The sequence below is a fragment of the Crinia signifera genome, chromosome 1 (genome assembly GCF_055691185.1).
Source record: "Crinia signifera chromosome 1, ASM5569118v1, whole genome shotgun sequence".
Classification (NCBI taxonomy): Eukaryota; Metazoa; Chordata; class Amphibia; order Anura; family Myobatrachidae; genus Crinia; species Crinia signifera.
This window is the reverse complement of record NC_139217.1, coordinates 216,523,377-216,540,355: the sequence shown is the minus strand read 5'-3', so window position 1 is coordinate 216,540,355 and position 16,979 is coordinate 216,523,377. Positions and strand designations below refer to the sequence as shown.

Sequence of the window (16,979 nt, the reverse complement as noted above, 5' to 3'; positions counted from 1 at the left end):
CGTGCCAGTGATGCCAAAGGAGCGGAGGGTGTTGAGCAGGAGAGGGTGGTCAACAGTGTCAAAGGCAGCCGACAGATCAAGCTGGATGAGGATAGAGAAGAGGCCTTTGGATTTAGCCGATAGTAGATCGTTAGTGACTTTGGTCAGGGCAGTTTCAGTGGAATGTAAAGGGCGGAACCCGGATTGGAGGGGGTCTAGAATGGAGTTAGCAGTAAGGTGGCTTAGGAGACGATTATAGGTCAGACATTCTAGGAGTTTGGAGGCAAAAGGGAGGAGGGAGATGGGCCTGTAGTTGGATGGAGAGTTGGGGTCCAGATTTGTTTTTTTGAGAATTGGGGAGACAAGAGCGTGTTTGAAGGAGGAAGGGAAGATCCCAGAGGATAGGGAAAGATTAAAGAGGTGAGCCAGGTGAGAGCAGACTGACGGACTGTGTCCCCTCGCTGTGCTCGCCCACGCTATGGGCTTGGTGGCTCGCTACACTCGCCACGCTATCTAAAGTCAACTCCATGACAACGTGGATAGTGGGGGTACGAACTTTCCACGTTGCCATGGAGTTTTCAGCCCCGCAGCTGGACACAGACGCACGGCGCCATGCTTGCGCCGTGAATCTACACAAGTACCAAATGCAATGTATCAAAAATGCACCCCCCAAAAAAGGGGTACATTTAGGCCTTTTTTTTTGTATTTTTGATACATTGCATTTTATATAGTAACTGACATGTTTCTGTTAAGATATTCCTTTAGCTTTTTTTTTTTTTATGCCAATTTTTTCCATCATCCAATCATTGTCATGACTGCTGTAGGGAAACTTATCAAAGTTTCTACAGTTTAAATGCAATATTGAACTTTTTACCATTGGAATTTATGTATATATGGTATTTATGTATATTCCACACAATTTATATTCTTGGTAATTTTGCCATTTCATATTTGTGTGAAAGTTGAACCCTACAGAACAAAGAAAGTAAGACTAACCAGTGTAAATCAGCAGACAGGGTATTTCTTCTTTTAGTAGTTTTCTTATTTGCAGATTTCATATTTTAATATGGATTAAAATTATTTCAGCTGCTTGCGATGAAGACACATTGGAGGTTACTCCTATGGTTCGGGACCCAGACACAAACCGTGACGCAACTGTTGGTATGTTGCAAAAATATTTTGTTTTGTTTTTGGATTCATAGAAATGTACAATGTAGTAATCAATATAATTAATTTAGAAGTTACTAATGATCATACCAGAGGAGCTATAGTTTGCTCAACGAGCTAGTGTAGTCTATAGACATCCTAGTCAAAGCTTTTCCCTACCCCAGACAAAACTGTGTTCCTAGCTATATATGGGGATGGCGGACAGCGATGGGGAGGCGGCGGGGACCAACGGGGAGCTCCGTCGGAAGGGGACATGTGTGCATCTTGTGTGCACGCGTCCCCTTCCCATGGGTGCTGGCAGTTGGTGATCCGACCGCTAGACCCCCACTAAAAGAGAGCGCCTCGATCTGTTGGGCACATTTACTAATCTGTCGTATTTACTGATTTGGCCTGTGGCGTAGGCAGGCTTATTCCACCAAATTATTTTTAAAGCCTGTATATACGACCGCTAAATACAAATATGAGTCGGCAGCCTGCACAGATCAGTTTCAGTGTAAAAAAATAGAAGAAATAAATAAATACATTTTGAAAATGTAAATTTTGAAAAATATATTTAAATATATATATATATATATATATATATATATATATATATATATATATCGTTTTTTTTAAATAAATTGCACTGAATGCTGCACTGATCCATGCAAGCTAATGCCAAATACGCCTGGAAAATGAGGAGTATTTAAAAGCATATTTTCAAGGCAATTACTGGTCATATCTTGCTTATTACCGGCTGTATATTGCATACGGCTGGTTAGTAAATTAGGAATCCTTATCGTATTCTTTCGATGGCATATGCATTCGTATTCGGAAAAAGGAATGTGCCATGAATACGAATTGATGTATTTTCTGCATATTTACATACGACTGCTTATGAATAAGCCTATTTCAAGTATATTCACCCTAGTAAATTTCTCTCTGTGTCTCTCTCTTTTACGGTATCTTGTGTAGTCAATGTGGTGGTCGCTGCAGTTCAGGTCCCATATTTTGTGCAACGAAATTAGGCCCACTGTAACATGACATGTTAGGAGTTTGACTGGTACTTTATTACTGTGTACACATCAGAAAGACAGTTCTTCTTCAGTCCAGTGTACTTCTTGCTCTTTTGCAACATTAGCCCTCCCCCTCATTAATCCCCTCTTCGTTGGTTGACCCAATGCATGTCAACCTTCCTTTTCTCGTAACCCTAGATGGCATTCCCAGGTAGAGTTTTATGTGTCTGTGCTGACCAATTAGCAGGAATTTTTACGAGTATTACATTTATAATTAGCATATTGTGTTGTCCCTCAATGTTTTAAAGTCACTGTTCCTGTTCCTAAATCAGTGGGTGTATCTGGTTTGAACAACTACCGCCTGATTGCCCTCATATCCTTAATTATGAAGTGTTTTGAGACAGTGGTCTTGGATCACCTTAAGGGTGTTATACCGGTGGGTTATCAATTTGCATATAGGTCAAATAGATCCACCGAGGATGCTGCTCTTACTGTTCTTCATAGAATTCTCTGTCATTTGGAGAACAAGGAATATATTAAATTAGTATCAGAAAATAAACCTGTATATTTATTAGATCTTGTGTAGTGTAAAATGATCGCAAGAATTAAAAGATATTAAACTAAGTAAAGAAAGTACATACTGTAGTTAGTTCTACCAATAGATAACATAATTATGCAAATAAGTAGTATGAGTAGAGAACTGGACAGTTTCTATATTATAATAAATAATATCGTTTTTACTACATAAAATGTAAGGTACTTGTGTACTTTCACGGCACCAGCATGGCGTCGTGCTACTGTGTCCCCTTGCTGCGCTCACCCACGCTATGGGCTCGGTGGCTCGCTACACTCGCCACGCTTTCTAAAGTGAACTACATGCCAACGTGGATAGTGGGGGTACGAACTATCTACGTTGCCATGGAGTTTTCAGTCCCGCAGCTGGATACAGACGCACGGCGCCATGCTTGCGCCGTGAAACTACACAAGTACCAAATGCAATGTATCAAAAATGCACCCCACAAAAAAGGGGTACATTTAGGCCTTTTTTGTATTTTTGATACATTGCATTTTATATAGTAACTCCCATGTTTCTGTTAAAATATTCCTTTAGATTTTTTTTTATTGATGCCAACTTTTTCCATCATCCAATCATTGTCATGACTGCTGTAGGGAAACTTATAAAAATTTCTACAGTTTAAATGCAATATTGAACTTTTTACCATTGGAATTTATGTATAGATGGTATTTATGTATATTCCACACAATTTATATTCTTGGTAATTTTGCCATTTCATATTTGTGTGAAAGTTGAACCCTACAGAACAAAGAAAGTAAGACTAACCAGTGTGAATCAGCAGACAGGGTATTTCTTCTTTTAGTAGTTTTCTTATTTGCAGATTTCAGATTTTAATATGGATTAAAATTATTTCAGCTGCTTGCGATGAAGACACATTGGAGGTTACTCCTATGGTTCAGGACCCAGATACAAACCGTGACGCAACTGTTGGTATGTTGCAAAAATATTTTGTTTTGTTTTTGGATTCATAGAAATGTACAATGTAGTAATCAATATAATTAATTTAGAAGTTACTAATGATCATACCAGAGGAGCTATAGTTTGCTCAACGAGCTAGTGTAGTCTATAGACATCCTAGTCAAAGCTTTTCCCTACCCCAGACAAAACTGTGTTCCTAGCTATATATGGGGATGGCGGACAGCGATGGGGAGGCGGCGGGGACCAACGGGGAGCTCCGTCGGAAGGGGACATGTGTGCATCTTGTGTGCACGCGTCCCCTTCCCATGGGTGCTGGCAGTTGGTGATCCGACCGCTAGACCCCCACTAAAAGAGAGCGCCTCGATCTGTTGGGCACATTTACTAATCTGTCGTATTTACTGATTTGGCCTGTGGCGTAGGCAGGCTTATTCCACCAAATTCTTTTTAAAGCCTGTATATACGACCGCTAAATACAAATATGAGTCGGCAGCCTGCACAGATCAGTTTCAGTGTAAAAAAATAGAAGAAATAAATAAATACATTTTGAAAATGTAAATTTTGAAAAATATATTTAAATATATATATATATATATATATATATATATATATAGTTTTTTAAAAGAAATTGCACTGAATGCTGCACTGATCCATGCAAGCTAATGCCAAATACGCCAGGAAAATGAGGAGTATTTAAAAGCGTATTTTCAAGGCAATTACTGGTCATATCTTGCTTATTACCGGCTGTATATTGCATACGGCTGGTTAGTAAATTAGGAATCCTTATCGTATTCTTTCGATGGCATATGCATTCGTATTCGGGAAAAGGAATGTGCCATGAATACGAATTGATGTATTTTCTGCATATTTGCATACGACTACTTATGAATAAGCCTATTTCAAGTATATTCACCCTAGTAAATTTCTCTCTGTGTCTCTCTCTTTTACGGTATCTTGTGTAGTCAATGTAGTGGTCGCTGCAGTTCAGGTCCCATATTTTGTGCAACAAAATTAGGCCCACTGTAACATGACATGTTAGGAGTTTGACTGGTACTTTATTACTGTGTACACATCAGAAAGACAGTTCTTCTTCAGTCCAGTGTAATTCTTGCTCTTTTGCAACATTAGCCCTCCCCCTCATTAATCCCCTCTTCGTTGGTTGACCCAATGCATGTCAACCTTCCTATTCTCGACATAGTAACCCTAGATGGCATTCCCAGGTAGAGTTTTATGTGTCTGTGCTGACCAATTAGCAGGAATTTTTACAAGAGTATTACATTTATAATTAGCATATTGTGTTGTCCCTCAATGTTTTAAAGTCACTGTTCCTGTTCCTAAATCAGTGGGTGTATCTGGTTTGAACAACTACCGCCTGATTGCCCTCATATCCTTAATTATGAAGTGTTTTGAGACAGTGGTCTTGGATCACCTTAAGGGTGTTATACCTGTGGGTTATCAATTTGCATATAGGTCAAATAGATCCACCGAGGATGCTGCTCTTACTGTTCTTCATAGAATTCTCTGTCATTTGGAGAACAAGGAATATATTAAATTAGTATCAGAAAATAAACCTGTATATTTATTAGATCTTGTGTAGTGTAAAATGATCGCAAGAATTAAAAGATATTAAACTAAGTAAAGAAAGTACATACTGTAGTTAGTTCTACCAATAGATAACATAATTATGCAAATAAGTAGTATGAGTAGAGAACTGGACAGTTTCTATATTATAATAAATAATATCGTTTTTACTACATAAAATGTAAGGTACTTGTGTACTTTCACGGCACCAGCATGGCGTCGTGCTTCTGTGTCCCCTTGCTGCGCTCGCCCACGCTATGGGCTCGGTGGCTCGCTACACTCGCCACGCTTTCTAAAGTGAACTACATGCCAACGTGGATAGTGGGGGTACGAACTATCCACGTTGCCATGGAGTTTTCAGTCCCGCAGCTGGATACAGACGCACAGCGCCATGCTTGCGCCGTGAAACTACACAAGTACCAAATGCAATGTATCAAAAATGCACCCCACAAAAAAGGGGTACATTTAGGCCTTTTTTGTATTTTTGATACATTGCATTTTATATAGTAACTCCCATGTTTCTCCTTCATCCACTAGGTGTCACTGGAGTTACACTGGGGAATCGAAGGCGACCACAGGGAGCATGGGCACTTTAAATAAAAGATTAGAGTGGCTAACTCCTCCCCTCCTACTTCCCCTCCAGGTCAGTCTTAGTTTGTGCCCGAAAGGGAGCGGACACACACTAGGTGCTCTCTGAGCACATAAGAAGATTTTTAAGCAGCATGGGTTTTTTGCTCTGCGCAGAGGACAGGCTACGTGGGAGCCTGCCGAGGGAGCCGACCGCCCTAATGACACAGCGCGCCCGGCTCCCTGGCTGCTGAGACCACCGTCTCGGGAGGCAACGGGCGCTGCCCACCAAAGCACGCCGCGGTCCTCCCTCAGCCAACCGCCGACGGCAGGCGCATAGTGAGTATTCCCTGCCACCGCAGCTAGCGGCGGTGGTCAGGGTTTATTAGAAAAGGCGGCAGCAGAGGGCTTCAAGCCTGGCGCCAAGGACGCGAGAGCTGTCGGGCGTGGGGGCGGAGCTACCGCGTGGTACTCCCAGCAGCCCCGGCTATCCCCAGCGCTAACACACGCACGGCAGCCATCTTTTTTACACTGGCGCCGCGGCAGAGCAGACTGTGGGAAGCTCCTGTACCGCTGCAGCCCCACCAAAGTACATCGCAGATCCTGGTGACCGTCCTGCTATAGCTCTCCCGGTACTGTGAGTTACAGTGGGGGATTGAGAGCTTAGAGAGAGATAGTTGGGCTGTGCAAAAAAAAAAATCAAGGGCTATAGCGCTTCCTGGTTATAGACCATAGCGCGGTACAAAGCCTGTGGCAGCTCCTTTCCTTCACTATCTCTCCTGTCAGTCCTTCTTACTGGACTTATCTATACCTACTCTCCCTTGGGTGTGTGGTAGTGTGTGGATTCTGTGACATATTTGTACAATGGCAGGGGGAAGCTCCAAGAGAATTGCCTGTAAGACTTGCAATGCTAAGTTAACCCCTTCAGCCCCTGGGGAGATTAACTGTGAGAATTGCACTGTTATTCCCTCTGTGTCACAAACCCCTGTGGACCCACCTTTCTTTTCAGCGGCTGGCGTGTTACAGCGTCCGGCGCAGATTGGTTGTTGGGTGAACAAGGCCATAGGTGTCTGGGCGTCACAACTATCGGCTGAGGTGAATGACGGTTCAGATCCAGCTACTATTCTGCAGCTGTCTGAACAGATTCAGGATGCTTCAACCTTCTTAATAGAGGCGTCCTCAGACATTTGCGTGGTGGCGGCTAGAATTTCTGCTCTGTCCATTTCAGCCCGCAGAGGTCTCTGGCTGCGTCAGTGGCAGGCTGATGCAGAATCAAAAAGGGCGGTGGAATCCATAGCCTTTAACGTGGAGCTCCTGTTCGGCCCGGAACTGGATAGATGGATATCCCAGGCCACAGGTGGGAAGTCACACTTCCTTCCGTCGGCAGCTCCACCTCCATCTCGCAGAACCGCCCACATGCCTTCCTTTCGTGCCTTTCGTCCCTCCAGTAGGTTCAGAGGTAGATCCAGGGGAGGTGCTCTTTCACAGAGGGGAACCAGAGGCCGTGGAAGAGGTGCTTCCACTACCGCTCAGGACCCCAAGGCCACCAAGCCTGCTGCATGACGGTCCTCCGTCCCACTTGGGGGACCCCAGGGTAGGAGCTCGTTTATGGAACTTCGGCTCCGTGTGGCTCCAGTCCTGTCAGGACGCCTGGGTAAGAGAGCTTGTAACCCTAGGTTACAAGATTCGCTTCAGCATGTCTCCCCCAGACAGGTTTTTCAAGACCGGTCTTCCTCGTCCTCCAGAGAAAGGACAACAGCTGTTGGCCGCCATCGCCAAGCTGCAGGACATGGGAGTAGTGGTTCCGGTCCCCGCAGAACAGCGTTCCCGGGGCTACTACTCCAGCCTGTTCCTCGTACCAAAGCCGGATGGCTCGGTACGTCCGATTCTCAACCTGAAGGATCTGAACCCATACTTCCACGTGGCCAGATTCAAGATGGAGTCCCTACAATCCTTTATACAGGGTTTGGAAGAAGGAGAGTTCTTGGTATCCATAGATATCAAGGACGCCTACTTGCACATTCCCATTTGGGCCCCGCACCAGGCATATCTGCGGTTCGCTGTGCAGGAGCGGCATTGGCAATTTCAGGCCCTCCCGTTCGGCCTCTCGTCCGCACCTCGGGTCTTCACCAAGGTGATGGCAGTCATGATGGAGGTTCTCCGCATGCAGGGGGTTACTATCATCCCCTATTTGGACGATCTTCTGCTGAAGAGTCGTTCAAGGGACACCCTGCTGGAGCACATTCTTCTCACACAGAAGATCCTCACATCACACGGGTGGATCCTCAACTTTGCCAAGTCGCAGCTTCACCCCACTCAGCGTCTCCTGTTTCTAGGGATGATCCTGGACACCAGCCAGATGCGGGTGTTCCTTCCAGCGGACAAGATTCAGTCCTTGCAGACTTTGGTCAGACTTGTCCTGAGACGGAGACAGGTGTCTGTGCACCTGTGCACCAGACTTCTGGGGAGGATGGTATCCACCTTCGAGGTGATACAATACGCCCGATTTCATTCTCGCCCCTTCCAGCTGTTGCTCCTCCATCAATGGTCGGGCTCTCACCTGCATCTGCAGCAGAGGGTGACCCTGTCCCCACGGGCTCGTTTGTCCTTGCTGTGGTGGCTGAACACCTCCAACCTACAACAGGGAAGGAGGATCGCAATTTGGGACTGGACCCTCATCACCACGGACACCAGCCTCCGGGGTTGGGGTGCGGTCACCCTGGACCGTCAGTATCAGGGGTTGTGGACGCAACAGGAGAGTCTGCTTTCCATCAACATTCTGGAGCTACGAGCTGTCTACTATGCTCTTCTCCAGGCCAGACCTCTTCTCCAGGGCAAAGCTGTTCGTGTTCAGTCCGACAAATCCACGACTGTCGCGTACATCAACAAGCAGGGAGGAACCTGCAGTTGCGCAGCCATGAAGGAGGTCAGCAGGATCCTGGTCTGGGCGCAGGCCCATGCCCTAGCCCTGTCAGCCGTGTTCATCCCCGGAGTGGAGAACTGGGAGGCCGACTTTCTAAGTCGGCGGGACGTTCATCAAGGAGAGTGGTGCTTGCACCCTCAAGTCTTTCAAAAGCTGGTACATCGCTGGGGCTGTCCCCAAGTGGACCTGATGGCGTCCCACCACAACTTCCAACTTCCCCGGTTCTTCGCAAGAACACGAGATCCTCAGGCAGAGGGGGTAGACGCGCTGGTGGCTCCTTGGCCCTTCCAGTATGTGTACCTATTCCCGCCATTCCCGCTGATACCCCGGGTACTTCAACGGATACCGGAGAGAGGGGGTCACGGCCCTGTTGGTGGCTCCAGACTGGCCTCGTCGGTCTTGGTACACCAGTCTGACAGCTATGCTGATCGACGAGCCGTGGCCTCTGCCTCTTCAGGAAGACCTTCTCAGCCAGGGACCCTTCATCTTCCCAGATTTAGGTCGTCTGCATTTGACAGCGTGGCTGCTGAGAGGTTCATCCTGAGGAGGGCAGGTATACCTAGAGCGGTTATACCCACCATGCTTTGCGCCAGGAAAGAGGTTACCTCAGCGCACTACCACAGGATATGGCGCTCCTATGTGGCTTGGTGTGAGAGGCGTGGAGTCTCTACATGCCTGTTTAAGAAGGCGAGACTCCTCCTTTTTCTGCAGGAAGGTTTGTCGGCAGGGCTGAGGCTGAATACTCTAAAGGTTCAGGTCTCAGCTCTCTCTATCTTTTTTCAGAAGAAGTTAGCTTTTCTTCCAGAGGTTCAAACCTTCTTTCAGGGGGTGCTTCGCTTGCAGCCCCCCATTCGTCCTCCAACGGCTCCCTGGGACTTGGACTTGGTGCTGGAGTACCTTCAGTCCTCAGTTTTTGAGCCCTTGGAGGAGGTGGACCTTCGCTACCTTACTTGGAAGGTCGTACTTTTGCTGGCTCTGGCTTCTGCCAGACGTGTATCGGAACTGGGGGCTCTTTCTTGTCGCTCCCCGTTTCTACAGTTTCATCCTGACAGAGCGGAGCTCCGTACCAGCCTGGCCTTCCTCCCAAAGGTGGTATCGGCCTTTCATCTGAACCAGCCCATCGTGGTTCCTGCCTTTCCAGAGGACTCCCCGGAGGCGAGATCCTTGGATGTGGTTAGGGCTCTAAGAATTTATGTAGCCCGTACAGCCTCAATCAGGAAGTCTGATTCGCTGTTTGTGACCTACGACCCTGTGCGTCGTGGATGGCCAGCCTCTAAACAGACGCTGTCCAGGTGGATTAGGTTGACTATACGTCAGGCCTATGTCACCTCTTCACGGACTCCTCCTAGTTGCATTACAGCGCATTCAACCAGGTCGGTTGGGTCCTCTTGGGCGGCCGCCCGAGGGGTTTCTCTACAGCAGCTCTGCCGAGCGGCTACCTGGTCTGGCTGCAGAACCTTCGTTAGGTTCTACAGGTTTGATACCTTTGCGGCTCCTGCTTCAATGTTTGGCCGCAGGGTGTTAAGGGGATCTCAGCGCTCACCCACCCGGGATTGAGGGCTCTGGGACGTCCCCAGTGTAACTCCAGTGACACCTAGTGGATGAAGGAGAAAGAGGGATTTTGTACTTACCGTAAATCCTTTTCTCCGAGTCCACAGGTGTCACTGGACGCCCACCGCAGCGCTGTTCTCTTTAAAGTTACCTCAGGGCTTATGTCCTGCAGAGTCCATTACCTTGGAGTTTCCCTGCTGGGTTACTATGGTTATATATTTTTATACTTATATACTAAGTTAATATGTTACATTGTCTGTTGACTGTGTATGTTTGAACTTTCAGTGTTTTCTCACTGTTCTTTCTTTCATCTTGTATTGAATGATTGTATGTGGTATTAACCTCCTCTTCGGAAGTGTGTTTTATCTTCCTGCTCCCTTCCGGGCACAACCTTTATGACTGACCCGGAGGGGAAGTAGAAGGGGAGGATTTAGCCACTCTAATCTTTTATTTAAAATGCCCATGCTCCCTGTGGTCACCTTCTATTCCCCAGTGTAACTCCAGTGACACCTGTGGACTCGGAGAAAAGGATTTACGGTAAGTACAAAATCCCTCTTTCTGTTAAAATATTCCTTTAGATTTTTTTTTATTGATGCCAACTTTTTCCATCATCCAATCATTGTCATGACTGCTGTAGGGAAACTTATTAAAATTTCTACAGTTTAAATGCAATATTGAACTTTTTACCATTGGAATTTATGTATAGATGGTATTTATGTATATTCCACACAATTTATATTCTTGGTAATTTTGCCATTTCATATTTGTGTGAAAGTTGAACCCTACAGAACAAAGAAAGTAAGACTAACCAGTGTGAATCAGCAGACAGGGTATTTCTTCTTTTAGTAGTTTTCTTATTTGCAGATTTCAGATTTTAATATGGATTAAAATTATTTCAGCTGCTTGCGATGAAGACACATTGGAGGTTACTCCTATGGTTCGGGACCCAGATACAAACCGTGACGCAACTGTTGGTATGTTGCAAAAATATTTTGTATTGTTTTTGGATTCATAGAAATGTACAATGTAGTAATCAATATAATTAATTTAGAAGTTACTAATGATCATACCAGAGGAGCTATAGTTTGCTCAACGAGCTAGTGTAGCCTATAGACATCCTAGTCAAAGCTTTTCCCTACCCCAGACAAAACTGTGTTCCTAGCTATATATGGGGAAGGCGGACAGCGATGGGGAGGCGGCGGGGACCAACGGGGAGCTCCGTCAGAAGGGGACATGTGTGCATCTTGTGTGCACGCGTCCCCTTCCCATGGGTGCTGGCAGTTGGTGATCCGACCGCTAGACCCCCACTAAAAGAGAGCGCCTCGATCTGTTGGGCACATTTACTAATCTGTCGTATTTACTGATTTGGCCTGTGGCGTAGGCAGGCTTATTCCACCAAATTATTTTTAAAGCCTGTATATACGACCGCTAAATACAAATATGAGTCGGCAGCCTGCACAGATCAGTTTCAGTGTAAAAAAATAGAAGAAATAAATAAATACATTTTGAAAATGTAAATTTTGAAAAATATATTTAAATATATATATATATATATATATATATATATATATATATATATATATATATATATATATATATCGTTTTTTAAAATAAATTGCACTGAATGCTGCACTGATCCATGCAAGCTAATGCCAAATACGCCTGGAAAATGAGGAGTATTTAAAAGCGTATTTTCAAGGCAATTACTGGTCATATCTTGCTTATTACCGGCTGTATATTGCATACGGCTGGTTAGTAAATTAGGAATCCTTATCATATTCTTTCGATGGCATATGCATTCGTATTCGGAAAAAGGAATGTGCCATGAATACGAATTGATGTATTTTCTGCATATATGCATACGACTGCTTATGAATAAGGTTAGACAGTTTGTTTTGTTGTTGCTGTATAGGAGTAGGAAGCGGATGGAGGGTCAGGGGAGCAGTGAGTAGAATATGGTCTTTGATCCACAAGAGTTTAAGAGCATACATGGGGCAATTATAGCCCTTTTTCGAAGCGATCTGTTTAGAAATTAAGCACAGACCGCTTCGTTGTACACCCCATGGTAGTGTAGATTCCTGGGAAACGCCAGCTCAGATCTTGACTACGTGTAGTCAAGACCTAGTCAAATCGCCAGTGTTCTAACCAGAGAACACTGGTTAGCACAGATCGACCATACACACATCGCTATGTGTTGAATTAGTTTAGAACAGGGTGGGAAGGACTATGGTGTATCATTTGGCTGAAGCTGCCAGGCTTTTTCTCCACATGAAAAATCAGCACTTTTCACTGTATTTAGGGTGAAGTAGACCCGCCCTATTCAATCCTCGAACCGATTGTTCACCTGGCCGAGAAATCTAGCATTGGTAAAATTGCATGAATAGTCGAATTTGCCGCAAATTCACGTGGTTATGGCAAAGTTTCAGCCGTTTTCGGCCATTTTTGTGGCCGTTTTTCGCTCTTGCCGATTCATGCCGAGCATGACAAATTATACCAGTAGAACTCACATTTGCATATGTTTTACATTTCTTTTAAATTCGGTTTTCTGCTAATTTTGTGAAAGCAAAGGAATCAACAGTTAGGGATGATATTTTTATTTTTATTTCTTTCATTAGCAAGTGGGAAAAAGGCAACTTCCAAAAGACGACACATTCAAGCTGCTGGTGGTGTTGATGGTAAGTGCTAGAAAAGCAAAAATCAGACCATAGTTTAGCAGGCACATACAATTCTGCAATATTGTCATGTAATAGTTCACATATAACTCTGTCACAATCTCTGGATTCCTTCTGTAAGATGTAGATAAGTTCAAACTGCACAGCGTAGCAGCACTACAGCACAATTCTGAATAATTGCACAAAAAGAATATTGAGACCATATAGCCCAAAGAGAATCATTGGCTGCTCCTATCACTTTCACTGCTATCAGCTAAACTACCACCCCACCAACCACAGCTCTCAACACTCCCCTCATGGCCATTATTCTGTCAGGTGGTTGTTGACTGAAAATTATTATAATTTTTTTTTTGTGAATATTACATTTTGTTCTGCAAATTGTATCTGCTTTCAATTTTTGGTACTTGTTTCCTAGCACGGCCACAATCGCGGGCATCGGTAGTAATTTTTAGTGGTCTGCGACCGACGCGATGCCCCCGATTTTCCCATTGAAATGCATTGAAAAAAGTCAAAATCGCGTCGGTCGCGTTGTATGCGGCTAAAAAAGGCTTAAATGCTCCAGACGCGATGCCCCCGATTTCCCATAGGAAACAATGTTAAATGCCTCAATTTACCCGCGATGCCCCCGATTTCCCATAGGAAACAATGTTAAATGCCTCAATTTCCCCAAATCATCATAGGTAACAATGGTAAATGGGCCAGAAACCCCCAAAAACACCCCTGAACAGTGAAATGTCCCCACAAAAGTAGTTTACGCCACCCCACGATCAACGCGAACCCGAAGCGTGGCGAGCGCAGCGGTACGCATCCTCCGACCTTTTCATACCCCCACTATCCACGTCGGCGTGGAGCTTAGAACAGAATAGTGTGGCGAGCGCAGCGAGCCACCGAGCCCGAAGCGTGGCGAGCGAACGCGGATACCTTCACAGGTAAACGCGTCCCTTCGCGGTCTTCACAGGTATCCGCATCCCCTCGCCACGCTTCGGGCTCAGTGGCTCGCTGCGCTCGCCACACTATTCTATTCTGAACTCCACGCCGACGTGGATAGTGGGGGTATGAAAAGGTTGGAGGACGCGTACCGCCGCCCCTCGTGGGCTCGCTACGCTAGCCACGCTTCGGGTTCGCATTGATCGTGGGGTGGCGTAAACTACTTTTGGGGGGACATTTCACTGTTCAGGGGTGTTTTTGGGGGTTTCTGGCCCATTTACCATTGTTCCCTATGATTATTTTGGGAAATTGAGCCATTTAACATTGTTTCCTATGGGAAATCGGGGGCATCGCGGGTAAATTGAGGCATTTAACATTGTTCCCTATGGGAAATCACGGGCCCCCGATTTTTACTCACGATGCCCACGATCATAATCATGATCGTTGTGGCCGTGCTAGGAAACAAGTACCAAATTTTTTAAGTAACCAACGAATGTGAGTGAATATATTTTTGTAGACATTTGGGATTATTAAAATATGGGTTTATATAAAAATATTGTTCTGAGTACTGGCATTATCCTTTCACAAACTTCAAAACCTGCGAAAATCTAGCAAATGTCAAAGTGAGTTTCATAATATAAGGTTCTTGCCTAGGTTGGATCGCATATTGATCCAACTTGCAGTTTACCAATAATTGGGAAACTGCTCAAGCACAGGACCCTTTCTGCAAATGTGTAGGACTGGTCCTGCAATTGCAACCGCTGTAATATGAATACCTCTGCCTTATTGACAGGCAGAAGTGTTCACAGTGTGGGGTGGAGGTGTTCAGCTTTTGTTTTCCTGGTGTGGTTAGGCCAAGTACCGCATCTGCAGTACAGTTTTACTTGGTTGAGCAAGGTCCCCTGCAACTGTAAGCTTGAGTAAGTCAGACTTACTCAGGCTGCAGTAGCAGATGAACTTTTGCAAGAAAGTGGTGTGCACCTCCTCTTGCATTGCATTGTGGCGAGTAGATTAGCATATGTGATCCAACCTGAATGCAGGCCAAAACCCTCTGATTTTGGCATCAGTTGTGCACTGATCTCACTCTTTTGTGAAGCTAAAGACAGGTTAGACAGTTTGTTTTGTTGTTGCTGTATAGGAGTAGGAAGCGGATGGAGGGTCAGGGGAGCAGTGAGTAGAATATGGTCTTTGATCCACAAGAGTTTAGGAGCATACATGGGGCAATTATAGCCCTTTTTCGAAGCGATCTGTTTAGAAATTAAGCACAGACCGCTTCGTTGTACACCCCATAGTAGTGTAGATTCCTGGGAAACGCCAGCTCAGATCTTGACTACGTGTAGTCAAGACCTAGTCAAATCGCCAGTGTTCTAACCAGAGAACATTGGTTAGCACAGATCGACCATACACACATCGCTATGTGTTGAATTAGTTTAGAACAGGGTGGGAATGACTATGGTGTATCATTTGGCTGAAGCTGCCAGGCTTTTTCTCCACATGAAAAACCAGTACTTTTCACTGTATTTAGGGTGAATTAGACCCGCCCTATTCAATCCTCGAACCGATTGTTCACCTGGCCGAGACATCCAGCATTGGCAAAACTGCATGAATAGTCGAATTTGCCGCAAATTCACGTGGTTATGGCAAAGTTTCAGCTGTTTTCGGCCATTTTTGTGGCCGTTTTTCGCTCTTGCCGATTCATGCCGAGCATGACAAATTATACCAGTAGAACTCACATTTGCATATGTTTTACATTTCTTTTAAATTCAGTTTTCTGCTAATTTTGTGAAAGCAAAGGAATCAACAGTTAGGGATGATATTTTTATTTTTATTTCTTTCATTAGCAAGTGGGAAAAAGGCAACTTCCAAAAGACGACACATTCAAGCTGCTGGTGGTGTTGATGGTGAGTGCTAGAAAAGCAAAAATCAGACCATAGTTTAGCAGGCATATACAATTCTGCAATATTGTCATGTAATAGTTCACATATAACTCTGGCCCTTATTCTGATCGGTGCGGATATTCCCGCTTGCGTACGGCCCGCCGATGTTTATCGTCTGCGCATGTGCAGAGGTCACTCTGCGCATGTGCAGGCGATTTCGCCGCATGGATTCTTTATACGCCGCACAGGGGGCGTAGAGGGGCGTGAGGGGCTACTTAGCCTCATTACCCTATGCATACGCCCCCCGTTTCATGGGCGTTCCCATGCAAACGCGGGGCGTATGCATGGTAATGAGGCCGTGACGCGTGGGTACGGGGCGGGCATCTGACATCGCCGGATGTCAGCTGCCCGCCCCCATACATGATTTCACACGGACAAGTGTCCGTGTGGTCTTGTGTTGCGGGACCTGGTGGAGCGTGCGGCCCTGCATTCGATGTTCGACGACCATCGAATGCAGGGGCAGCTCCCAAGACGGAGGAGGCGTATCCCCGTCCAATTTCATGCGGATCGCCACATATCCGCGTACGGACGGCAGGTGGCGATCCGTATGGAAGGCGGGGATTCGCCTGCACGGTTGCGGCCGCATATTCTCATCGGGCCGCACCGATCAGAATAAGGGCCTCTGTCACAATCTCTGGATTCCTTCTGTAAGATGTAGATAAGTTCAAACTGCACAGTGTAGCAGCACTACAGCACAATTCTGAATAATTGCACAAAAAGAATATTGAGACCATATAGCCCAAAGAGAATCATTGGCTGCTCCTATCACTTTCACTGCTATCAGCTAAACTACCACCCCACCAACCACAGCTCTCAACACTCCCCTCATGGCCATTATTCTGTCAGGTGGTTGTTGACTGAAAATTATTATTATTATTTTTTGTGAATATTACATTTTGTTCTGCAAATTGTATCTGCTTTCAATTTTTGGTACTTGTTTCCTAGCACGGCCACAATCGCGGGCATCGGGTGTAATTTTTAGTGGTCTGCGACGCGACCGACGCGATGCCCCCGATTTACCCATTGAAATGCATTGAAAAAAGTCAAAATCGCGTCGGTCGCGTTGTATGCGGCTAAAAAAGGCTTAAATGGTCCAGACGCGATGCCCCCGATTTCCCATAGGAAACAATGTTAAATGCCTCAATTTACCCGCGATGCCCCCGATTTCCCATAGGAAACAATGTTAAA

The 16,979-nt window shown here is 45.4% G+C and overlaps 1 protein-coding gene and 1 long non-coding RNA gene across 4 annotated transcripts in view; one reads left to right on the top strand and one right to left on the bottom strand.

Moving 5' to 3' along the window:
• The window catches only part of LOC146027222 (uncharacterized), a 41,020-nt gene extending 29,791 nt beyond the window's left edge, over window positions 1–11,229 (top strand). The window contains exons 2-4 of the long non-coding RNA XR_014454717.1: window positions 1,066–1,140; window positions 3,574–3,648; window positions 11,155–11,229. This is a non-coding gene — a long non-coding RNA (uncharacterized LOC146027222). The remainder of the gene's footprint in view (window positions 1–1,065; window positions 1,141–3,573; window positions 3,649–11,154) is intronic.
• Window positions 1–16,979, bottom strand: part of LOC146068787 (protein unc-13 homolog A-like) — an 802,795-nt gene that overhangs the window by 469,905 nt on the left and 315,911 nt on the right. The window lies entirely within an intron of this gene.